The following is a 16123-nucleotide window of genomic DNA, read 5'->3' on the forward strand; positions in this document are numbered from 1 at the left end:
TGGCCTTTAGCACACAGCTGGGCTGCAGCTGTGTGCTATTTGGGCCATGGGTTGAGAACCGCTGTTATATAGTGATAAATTCAGAAATAAAATTTAAGAACTACTGGCATTTAGTAAGGAAGAAAAAGTATTCCACTGTACTAATTTATATATTTGACATCCGATGACAGTTGGCACTCAACATAGTTTTGCTTACCTTTATCATGTTACTTTATTAAACACTGAACATTCAAACAATCTTTGTTTCAAATTTGATTCCTACCAGTGATCTCCCCTTGCATTTCTTGGCTGTTTTGTGTCGGAATCTCAGCCTGGCTTTGTTGGATTTTTTATTTATTTTTTGCAGTCTTCATGGCTGTGTATTCCCTCCTACCACATGTTCTGCTGTGCAGTCTACCCACCCCTTTTACATGGTCTCAGGTGGAAAAACTGAAGCGAGAGCATTTTGATCAAGACAATTCTGAATGCCTGAAGAAGTTTAAACAAAGCTGCTGTGCCACAGAACATAATGGAAACCAGTGTGTTGAAAACCTTAACTCCAGGCTTTAGCCACTTTCTCATGTAGTTTGATGAGCTCCATCTTGCAGTTTTTATCCATTTATGTGCATGTCACCCTGGAGTTGCTCAGTCCATATGATGTCCATAACAAGTTCAGTTTCTTGTTCTCAAGGGCTCAGTAAAGGAAATGAAACCAAGCTAGAAAAGGCAATTCGAGACCTTAAAGATGCTGATGTCTGGGATTCTATCCACTCTCTCTGATAGCTTATCATACATGTCTATTGGGATGCATTCTACAGCGATGGTCTTATTGGTCCTCTAATCGTCCAGGATACTAGGATACTGATAAGCTGTACTGGCACTTCAGCCAATATTCTGTGATTGGTACCGCTTTCAAGATAAATTAATAGGCAGTTCTGTTTGAGACTAAAACAACTAATGCAGAACAAGACAGACATGGCCCAGGTACTGTCACTGCTTGAAGGAATGGAAGTTCACATCTCCTGCTAGAGCAGTGGTTCTCAAACTATGGGGCGGGCCTCCCAAGGTAGCCCTGGGAATGTGTCAAGGGAAGTGAGCGGTGTGCTGCTTTTTTTTTTTTTAAGAGCTCTGGCTGTCAGCCCTGTGTGGCTGGAGTTTGTGCAAAAGGGCCGTGCACACCCGTAAGGTGGGGATAAAGGGGAAAATGGAGCCCTGCGGCTCGGGCTCTGTCCCCCCGCCCATCCCTCACCAGGAAGCAGCCCAGGCTTGGACTCTCCCCTGCCCCCAATCCTCCAATTAGAGGCAGTGGGACTCCAGCTGTCAGCCCCGGGGCGATGGCAGCAGCACAGAAGTAAGGATGGCAATGGGGCGCTGAGACTGCTGTGAAAAGTGATATGGACGAATATCACTTTTCACATTGCCACCCTTACTTCTGTGCTGTGCTGGCACGGCGCTGCCTTCAGAACTAGGCACCCAGCCTGCAGCTGCTGCTCTCCCCTCTGCCTTCAGAGATGGGTGGCAGTACATGTACTTGTGGGAGAGGGGTGCAAACAACAACAGACACAAAGAAAGGGGGCGCGATTAAGTTTGAGAACCACTGTCCTAGAGTGTTTGTGCCCTTCCAATTCAGACCAAGAAAATGAAACAAAGCTTGAAAAAAACATGCCATGAAACTCCTCTGTTCTCAGTCCTGCCTGTGTGTGATTGGTCACTTAAGTTAGATATTGCTTCTGTTCTATGACTAGATCAGCACAATTTTATAAAGATGGGGCATATACTTCTAGAGCAAGAAAAACTGCAATTCCTAAAACATTTGTGTGACTTTACACTCCATATTCTTTATGGAAATAAGCTTATGAGATGAATATGGCATAACTGAGATATATATTATACAAAATGGGTCTTGTAAGGTATCATTGGAAAGGTTATAATTTACTGATTCTGATTATCCAATTTGTATGCATGTATTATTTCTTTATCTAAAGTCAGGAATATTAACTAGGTAACAATTACAGCTGTGTGTGTACTTGGGAAACACCCACCAGACAACAGGCCATCAGCCTTGATGGGCCATTAGGAAGAAACAATAAGACTTTCAACATACTAATTTCTCTCCCTCCTGAGAGGCGTCCTGGGACTTTATTGTGGCACTATTAGCTCATGTGTTCATGTCACCTGGTACTAAACACCATCTTGGACTTCTAGTAATTTTCCACTAAAAGGAGGGGGAGATCAAGGTTGGGAAACAAAAGATTCCTGCCTTATACAAATCTTATTTAAGGCTGGGGAGTAAGTTGATCTAGGTTCACTCTTCACTGAATTCCCACCCAGAATGACTGCTGAAAACACCTAAGGATTCAAGGAACAAGGACAAAGGGAAGCGGGGAGGAGTACTGAAAAGGGATCTGGTCTGTGAATAAGATACCTGAAGATTTAAGCTTCAGCAGGGTAGCCAACCTTCAAGATTTTCTGCAACCTGCCCAAAATCAACGTTTAGGGTGAGAAATGACAACTTGTAACCAGTTTCTTTAAGATCTTAAGCTTCGTATGCTTGTTTTGTTTTATTTGCTTATTAATCTGCTTTGTTCTGTTTGCTATCCCTTATAATCACTTAAACCTTACCTTTTATAGTTAAAAAACTTGTTTTTTAGTTTATTCCAAAACCCAGTTTGTGCAATTCATATCAGGGGCGGGGGGAGGAGGGGCAAAAAGCTGTGCATACCTCTCCCTATTGAGGGAAAGGGTGAATTTTTATGAGCTTGCGCTGTGCAGATCTTTCTATACAGCACAAGACAATATTATTTTGGATTTACTCTCCAAAGTGGTTGTGCAATTTCCTAGCTGAATCTTCCCATAGAGAGCTGCTCGCAGACTCTGTGTGATTCTACAGCTGGTGTGTCCCTACTTGTGTGTGTCCCTACCAGAGACCGGCGAGCCTGATTCAGCAAAACAGGGAGAGGGAGCCCAGGCTAGTGGAGCAGGCTGGCTAAGTGAAACCCCAGTATATCAGGTGGCATCCTGTATGGAAGGATCCAACCCTTCACAATCTGTGTGGAGAAAATCGCTTTCTCATGAATGTTCATGAAGGGAACAAAAAAGGTGCTGATATTGACAAATCAGGGAGATATAGAATTTTTGCTAAAATGTTCACAAATTAGATTTCCCACTGTCCTTCTAGCTGTGACGTAGGTATTACCATTTGTCTGGCAAAATTAAGAAGGAGAAAAAGGCTTAACTAGTTTTAAGATGGAGCTTGATATATTTAGGAATGGGATTATATGACGAGGTTGTCTGTGATACCAGGGGACTGGACTTGATGACCCAGGAGGTCCCTTCAGATTCTATGCCCCCGTTCCTGTGTGTAATCTGGATGGATTGGATGCAAAAAGGAGATAAATTCAGATGGGTGAGTTTCATTTTTCAGGTGCAATTTGTATCTCAGAATTTGCCCCGACGATTCAATTGAGCACATGAATCAGAGAAGTTGCACCTCTTGTGACTACCTGACGTGTGACAACAGAAGAGAAAGTACTCTGACTTCTGCCTGCAAAAATGTAAGTGCAGTTTTTGTGAGTGTAATTTACATACTCAAACATGGAGGCTGGATTTTAGTTCAAATGAAAATATATCCCCTGGTGCACAAAGATTTTAAATTGAATGCAACCCTTATAATTAAGGGTTTCAGAGTAACAGCCGTGTTAGTCTGTATTCGCAAAAAGAAAAGGAGTACTTGTGGCACCTTAGAGACTAACCAATTTATTTGAGCATAAGCTTTCGTGAGCTACAGCTCACTTCATCAGATGCATACTGTGGAAAGTGTAGAAGATCTTTTTATATACACACAAAGCATGAAAAAATACCTCCTTCCACCCCACTCTCCTGCTGGTAATAGCTTATCTAAAGTGACCACTCTCCTTACAATGTGTATGATAATCAAGGTGGGCCATTTCCAGCACAAATCCAGGGTTTAACAAGAACGTCTGGGGGGGGGGGGTAGGAAAAAACAAGGGGAAATAGGTTACCTTGCATAATGACTTAGCCACTCCCAGTCTCTATTCAAGCCTAAGTTAATTGTATCCAATTTGCAAATGAATTCCAATTCAACAGTTTCTCGCTGGAGTCTGGATTTGAAGTTTTTTTGTTGTAATATCGCAACTTTCATGTCTGTAATCGCGTGACCAGAGAGATTGAAGTGTTCTCCGACTGGTTTATGAATGTTATAATTCTTGACATCTGATTTGTGTCCATTTATTCTTTTACGTAGAGACTGTCCAGTTTGACCAATGTACATGGCAGAGGGGCATTGCTGGCATATGATGGCATATATCACATTGGTGGAGGTGCAGGTGAACGAGCCTCTGATAGTGTGGCTGATGTGATTAGGCCCTGTGATGGTGTCCCCTGAATAGATATGTGGGCACAGTTGGCAATGGGCTTTGTTGCAAGGATAGGTTCCTGGGTTAGTGGTTCTGTTGTGTGGTATGTGGTTGCTGGTGAGTATTTGCTTCAGGTTGGGGGGCTGTCTGTAGGCAAGGACTGGCCTGTCTCCCAAGATTTGTGAGAGTGTTGGGTCATCCTTCAGGATAGGTTGTAGATCCTTAATAATGCGTTGGAGGGGTTTTAGTTGGGGGCTGAAGGTGACGACTAGTGGCGTTCTGTTATTTTCTTTGTTAGGCCTGTCCTGTAGTAGGTGACCAGTCGGAGAACACTTCAATCTCTCTGGTCACGCGATTACAGACATGAAAGTTGTTATATTACAACAAAAAAACTTCAAACCCAGACTCCAGCGAGAAACTGTTGAATTGGAATTCATTTGCAAATTGGATACAATTAACTTAGGCTTGAATAGAGACTGGGAGTGGCTAAGTCATTATGCAAGGTAACCTATTTCCCCTTGTTTTTTCCTACCCCCCCCCCCAGACGTTCTTGTTAAACCCTGGATTTGTGCTGGAAATGGCCCACCTTGATTATCATACACATTGTAAGGAGAGTGGTCACTTTAGATAAGCTATTACCAGCAGGAGAGTGGGGTGGGAGGAGGTATTTTTTCATGCTTTGTGTGTATATAAAAAGATCTTCTACACTTTCCACAGTATGCATCTGATGAAGTGAGCTGTAGCTCACGAAAGCTTATGCTCAAATAAATTGGCTCAAATAAATCTCTAAGGTGCCACAAGTACTCCTTTTCTTTTTTCCTTTAGAGAGATTGTTCAATAATAGTGGACTTTACTGATAGGAATTTTTGAAGTGACATGTTTCCTCCAATTTATTCAATTACTGCTAATACACTGTAATGTTCTGGGGACCGCCCAGATCAGTAAGGGGTTTTGTGACTGCCTGTCTTGTAACTTTGTGCCTGTGCAGCTATGGTTCAGATCACTGACACCAGCAGCCAGCTCACAAGCATAAGGGCTCATTATGGCTCTCAGCAATCTAGTTACTCTTTGCAGGGTAACAGTAAGAGCCTTCCAGTCCCGAGTCTTCCCAAATCCATCCTTCCCGAGTTCTTAAATACCAGACACTCGGACCGTTCCTCTCTGCTTTGTCACTGCCAAAAGTGTGAAACCAGCCCCCCCCGGATACCACCTTACTTTGGCACATGCACTCCATGCAGCTTGCACACTAGAGACCTGCTTGAGGTAGAAGTAAACAAAATGTTTATTTAATAGAAAGCCCCCAGATTCAAAGATGAAATAGTAAGGCAAAGCAAACATAGACAAGTTACACAGAAAATAAATGCAACATCACACTTTACAGTTCCATATTAATTGAAATCCCTTTTCTAGTACAAACTATGTATTGCATTTAAATAATTTCATAGCATATCCCTTAGCTATAGGGGGCATTCAGCATTCACAGACAGCTTCCCGCCTAGAGACTGTCCCTCAGTTTCTGGATCCCCAAACTCAGTTTCATGCCTCCTTTTATAAAAGACTTTTTCCTTTCCCCTTGTCTTCTGGCATGCTGACTCATGGTTATTCAAAGAAGAGAAAAATCTCCTCTTGTCTTGATAGCTGGACTGTGTGAGAGGTTTTCCACTACCACTAAAGGCCCAAACATCATTGTCTTTTCCTGATTTGCACAATGGACTGTTACTTGAGTCCGCTTTTGTGTAAACACCTGGTTTGGGAGGTACCGCTCCCGTCTGATCACTCACGGCCCTGCTGTGAGGAGGAGCTGAAGTTTATGAGCACAGTTCTGTCTGTACACCATGATCTGTATACATATCTCATAATAACCATCAAGTTCAAAACGTTACAAGCTTTCATAAAAGACCTTCCTTGATATATTTTTATAGTACAATAACATTGTATACAATTAGTTGATTTAACTACTTATATTTGGGGTTTTTAAACCTGCTGCTTTCCCCTTGGAGTGTCTGGAACCTGATTGTCACATATACCTATTAACTGTTGTCTGCTATAGGAACATAGGGAAGCATTGCTTCTTGGCATCCTAGCATATACACTCTTCCATATAATCATCTTAAATATTGAACCATGGGTTTGATTCCTGACTTGTATTGCTGCTTTTGCTTGCCTAACTTCAGCTGTTAATGTTCACAAGATTGCTCAAGCCCCTTAAGGTTCCTGCTTCATGATTTACCTCAGGAACTTCCTCCAGCAATGAACTGCAGTTGATGATATGGCTTGTAAAGAAACAATATTATGCAAGCCTTTTCAATTTCATTGAGTGCTGCCTTTTCCCGTTATGGGACTGGTAAAAAAGGTGTCTATGATCAGCTCTCAGCCTATCCGGGGACCTATGACAATCAGCTAGCAACAGTTATCTCCTGACTCCTTTTTAGTTTGTGCTCCATTATTATCAGTAAAATGAGACTCAGTTATTATGCCAGAGTGCATTTCATCAAAATGCAGTGTTTATATGAGTGAATTCTACAAATTTTGTGCCCAGAATAAAAGTTGAGTTGGTGAAGAACCCAAAAAGTTGGTGGAGTCAAACTTAGCAAGGTAAAGAATTTCCTTCACAGAGTGCTAGATTCTGCCACACTGAACTCATACGCGGCAGAACCTGAGACCCAGATACTGCATTTTTTTCTGTGCTGGTGAAGAACAAATTGCAGGATCAAGGCTTTAAACTGCAAGTAGCCGCATTCATTTAGTGGGGTTAATTAGGGAATAAGGCACTACTCAGTGTGAAGAAAGGGGGCAGAATATGGCCCTGAATAAATGTTAATTTTTTCAGCCAGTACTTAGATTAAGCTAAGGAGGACATGGGCCAAAGAAAGTAGACCAGAATTCTAACAGGGGATTTAACAGCTTCAGAAAAAGCAGCCCATATTAATTGTGGCAGTCAGCCCATTTTCAAAACAAATGACCTAATCCCCAAACATGGCAAGCACATTTCACATTAAAGCTTATAATAGAAACAGTGACAGAGGAAACTTAGACATAAGATTTAGATAAAATAGCCCCCAGCAAAGTAAAATTGGTTTAATATTTTAAATGAATATTACAGTTTGTTAAACATTTATTCACTAAGCAGAAAGATAGCATCAGTGCAATCCTGTATCAGTCTATTTTGCACTCTTGTTTTCTTATCTACAGGATTTCCCTGAAGTGAAATAGAAAAGAACAAAATAGTGAAAACGGCCCATTTGGTGAAATTATCATTAAACATGAATGCCATTGTCTGTGATCAAGCACTGTTCCCGTCAAAAAATGAATCCCAGAGCTGTTCATCATGATGCATGTTTTCTCATATCCGAGTCTCTCAGTAGGGGTAGGGCTTATGCCTCCAAAATGTGATGGATTTCCTTCTCTCTCATCCCTTCCCCAAAGGAAATGGCTTTTCTTACCTTTTTGCTTTTTTCACCTCTTTCTAACCCCTTTATTATTTTCAATCACTAGTAGTGAGAGACTGGGGCCATGGCTGCCCACCTATGTGTGTCTCCCAATTCAAGCAAATGTTTGTTAAGTGGAAATAGTCATATGTTTTAGCCAGATTGTTCTATCATAAGCCCCCCTTTCATCCGTCCCACTGTAACACAAGAAAGAGATAATGTTACTGATCAATAGTACGGATTGTCTGTGTTAGGGGAGAAATTTCTGGTCCACCCTATCAACTAGTTTTATGAGGTGGTTTTGAAGTTACAACTAGAAAAAAAATTACCCATTTTCCACATTTAGAAAAAATCTTCCCCCCCCCCCCATTTCCCTTCCTCTTAAACAAGAAATGTATTCATGTTGACTGTCAGAAATTTCTCTATCTATGGCATAGAAGATTCCATTAAACTTCCTGCTTCAGCAGTGTGGTGTTGAAAATGTTCTCTGCCAGCAGGATGGTACAGGGAACACTTTTTCTATCACCTCTTGGCTTGTGGGGATTAAACTAGGCCTAATTTTTAGCTGGACTCAGTAATATATAGAAGCATCTTTATTTCTGTGCACAAAGCCCCAAATTTGCAAACAAAAACCAAGCATTTGTGCATGAAGCATTAAGTGGCTGGGACTGGGAGTCAGCAGATCTGGATTCTGTTTCTAGCTCTGTCACTAACTCACTCTGTGGCCTTGAACAAATCACTTAGAGACAGGTTCTGATACCCTTACACATGCTGGGTAGCAGCTTACTTCCGATGTGGTTCCACTAAATTCATTGGGACTCTTCATGGAATAAGGTACTTTTCGACTTAAGTAAGGATGTCTGAATCTGGCCCTTAACCCTTCTGAATCTGTTTCCTGAATGGAGGGGTGGAGACAGGAGTGTAGGGGAGAAGAGTGAGTTTAGGGATAATTATGATTACCCATCTTTTATAAAGCTCTTTGGAGTCTATGGCTGACAGGTTCTATATAAGTGAAAAGTATTGTCATTGTCATTATTATCATTACGTCTTTGTTGTTTGTTAGTTGGGTACCTAACTACAATTGATATATACAAATGCATGTTTAAGTATGTATAGACAAAAACAATGAGGAGTCCTTGTGGCACCTTAGAGACTAACTTGTTAAGGTGCCTCAAGGACTCCTCGTTGTTTTTGCTGATACAGACTAACACGGCTACCACTCTGATACATATAGACAGATCCCCCTGCATGTTTTGTGGATATATTATTTGTGGGGTGGGGGCAGCCATAAAATTGGGCCTGACAACACTGCTCATCATTTATGGACTTGACCTAAGCCCATTTATTAAAATGCTGTGATTTTTTTTTACATTTGCACTGGTGAGATGAAGTTCATTGCGCACATTATAGCACTGCAATGAAGTTTATTTTTTGCCTGCTCGCTCTAGGATTTTTGTTATACACATTTCAATAAAAAAAAATTGAGTGATTGCAAATTATGGGCTAAAATTCCATTTGAGGTGTTCTGGTGACATAAATGTGGCAAGCAAATCTTGATTAATCTGTTGAAGATCTTTTACCACTTCTTTCAACATGAGATCTGTAGTCACCAGAACCATTTGATGGAATTAAAGTGAAGTAATTCAAAATGTATCTCATAGTTTATATAATGCAATAATCTGAGCTCTTGAACCAGACCCTAAACGGTCTCCCCTTTCCACTGCTCCTTCTCCTCTATCCATCTCTCCTACCTCCCACCACTGCCTCTCCCTCTCTGTGTATCCCTCCTTCCTGGCAAAGGCTGTAATATCTAACTGTATATTAAATATTTGCCAAATAGTGATTGCACTGTTGGTGGCAGTAGCTGTGTTTACTTGTACCTCTCTTTATTACAGTCTTACTTCCATAATAACCAAAGATGTTATTTCTGAGCTTGGTCTCTTTTGTGGATAGTTCACATCTGTAACTTGGTAACAACTGAAATAAATTGTTAGTAAATGTAGTGGTTTGGAAAATGATTTATTCGCTAAAGGCACATATAGTGAAGGAATGCATTCTGCTCTCTTCTGCATATAGAAAAGGAGTACTTGTGGCACCTTAGAGACTAACCAATTTATTTGAGCATAAGCTTTCGTGAGCTACAGCTCACTTCATCGGATGCATCTAATGAAGTGAGCTGTAGCTCACCAAAGCTTATGCTCAAATAAATTGGTTAGTCTCTAAGGTGCCACATGTACTCCTTTTCTTTTTGCGGATACAGACTAACATGGCTGCTACTCTGAAACCTGTCTTCTGCATATAGCGCTGTAGCTGACCTATAAACATCGTTGTCTTATGGTCCTGGATCTGTCTTGAGTACAGAATATTGGTTGTGCTCAATTACATGATAGGGTTAAATGTCCACTAGAGATTAGGATGAGGCCAGTGATCTTATGTTTGCTTGTGACCAGTGCAGGATCTGAACCCAGGTTTCTAGACGTGCAAGGCAAGTGTATTTATCCCACTGTGACTATTAACCCCGCAGGGTACATCTACACTTCAGTGAAAAACCTACAGCATTGAGTCTCAGAGCTCAGGTCAATTGACTCTGGCTTCGGCTGTGGGGCTAAAAACAGCAGAGGAGACATTTGGGCTCAGGCTGGAGCCCAGTTCTGAGACTCTCCCTTGCCACAGAATCTCAGAACACAGGCTTCAGCCCAGGCTTGTATGTCTACACCGCAATTTTTAGCCACGCAAGCCTGAGTCAGCTGGCCTGGGCCAAGTGCAGCCATGCTGCGGGTCTTTATTGCAGTGTAGATGTACCCTGAGTTGCATCATTTTATTGTTTAGGCCTGTGTTGGTCTGTGTCAACACAGATTGACAATGTCATAGAATTTTATTGAACAATGTGAAAACTCATTTGCAAATTTTATTGCACGCCATCATCGCTTGCATTCACAGTCCAGAGGCCTTCCATTGTTGTGAATAACAATTGGGAGCAATTTCTGGCTATGGTCAATATAGAGGTTGCAGTCTTCCACCGACAGGTGTTCTTTCCTAATTGATTCCATTAGTTTCTCTTTATTGCAAGGCTTCATCGCCCGATGAATGTAGTGCTTCTACGAATACCAAACCAGACCTATCAGCTTCAGTGTGCAGCATGATAATCAATGTACACTAATCAAGCACAACCTTTGTAAAATGCTCTAGTCAGATGCACAGCCCTTATTGCACAATAAAATAGGTATTATACAGAATGCAAAATCTATTGGTGCACAATTTGTGGCAAATACAAGTAGTTGCCAATACCTGCAAATGTGCTGACAGGAGAAGGCTTGATTCCCAAGGAACACAAAGCTACAAACTTCTGAATGAGTAACATCACCTCACCTTAAAGTGCAATTCTATTCTAAAGAGTGACTGCCAAAGAAGGGAACCATCTTGCTCAACAGATCTCCTTGCACTTTCGATTCAGAGTTATATCTACTTACTAAAAAAATATCTTTTTCACTTTTCCCCCTCCAATTATCACTGCACATCTGACACAGGTGAGAGTGTGAACTGGATTCTATTCTGTCACCTGTGTTTTGTATTATCAATGGAGTTTTGTGGGTTTGCACAGATGTAACTGAGGACAGAATTTGGCCTGCAGAATCAATTAGAAAAAAAAAGTTCTTCTTACTTGTAAACTGAGCAAATTTGAACTGGAAATCACTGAGGCACAATAAACATGGCACCCCATGATACCATTTTAGAATCACTTTCCAGAGCAGAACTGTACTCTAAACCAAACTCACAATTAAATGAAATATATAGGTACAGCAAACAGTTGCAACATGGCACTGTCAGAGTATTACCTTCAAAAATGTGATAGGACCAAGTCTCTTAAGGGATTTAGATCCCCCCCATATTGACCTCTACTGAGTGCTTCAGCTGTAGCTTCAAAGATGTGTGTCCTTCTTGCCTAAAGGCATTGGTGCTATTCATATTTGAAATATATTGATCTCTCATTGTCTTTTTGCATAGTTCATTCCCTGTGTCTGTTTTTCCTATGGTAACACTTGGGACAATAACAATGAGAATTAGTTAAATGCAGAAAGATTGAAAAGTGTAAAGAAGAGTAAAATACAAAAAAAATTTCAATCCATGATCAGAGCTGCAAAATATCACTTTATCTTGTGCAGACCTTAAGCTTTTTCCTGTTCTATTCAAGTATTTCTGAAACTTCCAAATGATTGCTTGGATCATTTCCAGGAATTGCTGGATTTTGTTGATTTCTCACTGAATGTTCCCATCTCCGTTCTCCCCAAAGTTCCCTGCTTATTGAACATTTCAGGCAATAATTCTGGAAGCAGAAGGATATGCTGCTACTACCCAGAACTTAAAGACAAACAAAGCCACAACCAATGGCAGGTCCTGGATGAAAAATACCAGCAAAGAACCAATCAGTATAGTGTTACAGTCAAATCACTAGGCAGCCCTGTTTCAGCCCTTGGTTTTTAAGGCAAAAGAAAATGTCTTTGGCTCAAGTTTATCTGAACCTATGTATTTGATTTGCTGGCAAATTCTGTGTCATCCATTACCATGTTTGTGGCTGTTGTGCCTGGCCTAGAATGTGAAGCTGGGAGACACCTTTTGCACCGAAAGCAACCCAATAATTAGCTGGACCTGGTTTTTCAATCTATGTAATTTTGTCTGTCTACTGTAGAAGCCAAATTATTGAGGGAAAGGCCTGTTGAATTCTCTTTTGTTTCAGCCAGAACACATAGAGTGCCCAGATATCCATATCTGCTGATGGTCTTTCCCGATGCAAACAGGATGTGTTACTGTAAGTGCTATTACTGTACCCAGATATTTTGGACTGGATTGCCTATGGCCTAATAACCCCTGCATTACTTACATGTCTGTTGGCCGCATTGCTTGACCAAGAGGTGCTCAATGTGGCCAGAGGACTCAGAAACAGTCACATGGAGAGGGCAGTCATGAACTGCATTGAATTCAAATGACTACCAGTTACAATTAATCTACCAAGAAAGATACAAGTTCAAGCAAATACTAAGGCCACATACATTTTTTAATTTAAAAAAATCTAAGTATGTACAAAGTAGGTACAACCCAGGCAAGCAGCCAGTGTAGCAATCTGTCTCACTAAGGTTTAGACGCAATTGGCTTAATCTTGCCTTCTGGCATGCCCAACTGGGCAGCTGTGAGATAGCTGCTGTATCTCGGAATGGAATGAGGGCATCTTCCGCAGTGCTGGCTCCTTTGTCAATACTTTCTTTCAAAGTTGCTCTGACTGAAGGCTGCACAGTGGTGTCAGATTTGAAGTAGACTATGCTAGCCTTTCTATCGACCTTCAAAACACTCCTTTGACAAGGTGCCTATAAAAAAACTTGACAGTGGTTGGGTTGCTGGTGCACTGACACCACTGTCTGATTATGCTGGCTGATATTGTCTTATTGTTTCCTTTGACCCCGGCCCTTGGTTTGTATCTATCTTTTGTCTCTTGTCTTATACTTAGATGTTATAGTTTTAAATTTGCTTGTTCATAGGCTCCCCATTCCCCAAAAGTGGTCCTATGGTAGACCTGTAAATCTAAACATTAAGGGGAATGGCTAGCTGCCACATCGAGGGGCTTTTGTAGCTTCATTCCCTCAGTGAAAGGCTGCTTAGTTGAGATTTCCAAACATACGTCTGGTGCTCATCACCAGACCTTTTGGCAGAATGATGGTCCTCAACGTTTGCTGCCCTGCAATCTGAAAGATAGTAAAAATAAATAAATAATTAAAAATCCTGTAACCCAGCATCTCCCACAGTGTTTGCAGTTGCCCAGGATGTCACAACAAGAAACCTTGGGTGGGATCTGCTGAGGAATCTGGGTGCTGATAGGATGGGTATGGGGTGATAGTGGGAGGGTTAAGAAGAGGACATTGTGTTCTTATGGGTTCAGGGGGCTGACAGTTGGGGGCTGGCCTGAGTGCCACCTCTTCCTGTCCTCCGCAATATCACTGGAATGGCCATTAGTAGTTTGCCCTTTATACCGAAAGTCATGATCTAATATTTTCTAGATATGGGACACAGTGAAAGTCAAAAGGAACCCTACAGGTTTGCAGATGCTAGGATATTATGAGCGAGTTACGCTGTGCTGCTTTCACTTACTGCCTCCTGTGCGGCCACCTGCCCGAGCCAGCCCGCCTCCTCTGAGTGCCGTCTGGCAGCGCTGGAGCATGCGGGGCACAGCCTCCCCGTGAAGGTGGAGTATGTTGGCACTGCAGGCCAACAACCCTTCATGCTTCAGTATGGCTGGCACCCAGAGTCAGAGCAGGAGAGGCTTTTTTTTTTTCTTGAGTCCAAGTATCTAAAACAAAGCCAGTTACAGAGCGTGTTTCAAACCACATATTGTTTTTTCCTTAAAGCTACTAACACAAGTAGAATATAAAATATGCACTAACGCCAAGTGCTTTATTAGATGTAAAATGTTATGCTCATTTAGCAGCTATAGAAGGCAAACACTAAACCTTATTTAAGATCTGGTGTCAGTGGATGCAACTCTTTTGGAAACCACTGAACTGTTTATATTAGGTCTAAATTTATCTTGTATTCTTCAGTCATCATGTCTGATGTTATAAATTTTGTATAATAATTGCTTAGAGGCAAACCCTTCCTCTCACAGTCCTGTTGGCCCAGGTAAAACTACAAAGCACAGTCACTCTAAGGATATGTCTACACTACGAAATTAGGTTGAATTTATAGAAGTCAGTTTTTTAGAAATCTTTTTTTGGCGATTGTGTGTCCCCCCCACACAAAATGCTCTAAGTGCATTAAGTGCATTAACTCGGGGGAGTGCTTCCACAGTACCGAGGCTAGCGTCGACTTCTGGAGTGTTGCACTGTGGGTAGCTATCCCACAGTTCCTGCAGTCTCCGCCGCCCTTTGGAATTCTGGGTTGAGATCCCAATGCCTGATGGGGCAAAAAACATTGTCGCATTGTTCTGGGTACATGTTATCAGACCCTCCCCCCACCTCCCTCCGTGAAAGCAACGGCAGACAATCGTTTCACGCCTTTTTTCCTGAGTTACCTGTGCAGACTCCATACCACGGCAAGCATGGAGCCCACTCAGCTGTCACCGTACATCTCCTGGGTGCTGGCAGACGTGGTACTGCATTGCTACACAGCAGCAGCAACCCATTGCCTTGTGGCAGCAGACGGTGCAATAGGCCTGTTAACCATCGTCACTGTGTCCGAGGTGCTTCTGGCCACCTCGGTAAGGTTGGTCAGGAGCACCTGGGCAGACATGGGCACAGGAACTAAATTAGGAGTGATTCAACCAGGTCATTCTCTTTAGTCCTGCCGGCAGTCCTATTGTACCATCTTCTGCCGGGCAGGCAGGAGATGAGGATGGCTAGCAGTCCTACTGCAGCGTCTGCTGCCAGCCAAAGATGTAAAAGATAGATGGAGTGGATCAAAACAAGAAATAGACCAGATTTGTTTTGTATTCATTTGCTCCCCCCTCCATTCCTCCATGAAATCAACGACCGACAATCATTTCGGTGAGGTCTGTTAGGGACACCTTGAAAAGTTTAATGGAGATTCAGTCCTGCCTGAAATACCAGGAGGAGGGATAGCTCAGTGGGTTGAGCATTGGCCTGCTAAACCCAGAGTTTTGAGTTCTATCCTTGAGGGGACCATTCTGTGTGACAGTTGTTTTTGTTTCTCCTTGGAGTAAAGCCATCCCCTTTGTTGATTTTAATTCCCTGAAAGCCAACCCTGTAAGTCATGTCGTCAGTCGCCTCTCCCTCTGTCAGAGCAATGGCAGACAATCATTCCGTGCCTTTTTTCTGTGCAGACGCCATACCATGGCAAGCGTGGAGCCCACTCAGATCACTTTGGCAATTAGGAGCACATTAAACACCACACGCATTATACAGCAGTATATGCAGCACCAGAACTTGGCAAAGTGAAACCGGGTGAGTAGGCGATGTCAGCGCAGTGACAAGAGTGATGAGGACATGGACACAAACTTCTCTCAAAGCACGGGCCCTGGCAATGTGGGCATCATGGTGCTAATGGGGCAGGTTCATGTGGTGGAATGCAGATTCTGGGCCTGGGAAACAAGAACAGACTGGTGGGACCACACAGTGTTGCAGGTCTGGGACGATTCCCAGTGGCTGCGAAACTTTCGCATGCGTAAGGGCACTTTCATGGAACTTTGTGACTTGCTTTCCCCTGCCCTGAGGCACAAGAATACCAAGATTGGAGCAGCCCTCACAGTTGAGAAGCAAGTGGCAATAGCCCTGTGGAAGCTTGCAACGCCAGACAGCTACCAGTCAGTCGGGAATCAATTTGGAGTGGGCAAATCTA

The 16123-nt window shown here is 42.4% G+C and overlaps 1 long non-coding RNA gene across 3 annotated transcripts in view; it reads left to right on the forward strand.

Annotated features, from left to right (window-relative positions):
• The window catches only part of LOC141981391 (uncharacterized), a 140668-nt gene that overhangs the window by 86867 nt on the left and 37678 nt on the right, over positions 1 to 16123 (forward strand). For 2 of the 3 annotated variants that reach the window (XR_012637757.1, XR_012637756.1), the window contains 3 exons: positions 2311 to 2477; positions 3404 to 3533; positions 12519 to 12590. This is a non-coding gene — a long non-coding RNA (uncharacterized LOC141981391). The remainder of the gene's footprint in view (positions 1 to 2310; positions 2478 to 3403; positions 3534 to 12518; positions 12591 to 16123) is intronic. The other variant, XR_012637758.1, reaches the window with a different exon arrangement.

The sequence above is a fragment of the Natator depressus genome, chromosome 2 (assembly GCF_965152275.1).
Source record: "Natator depressus isolate rNatDep1 chromosome 2, rNatDep2.hap1, whole genome shotgun sequence".
Lineage (NCBI taxonomy): Eukaryota > Metazoa > Chordata > Testudines > Cheloniidae > Natator > Natator depressus.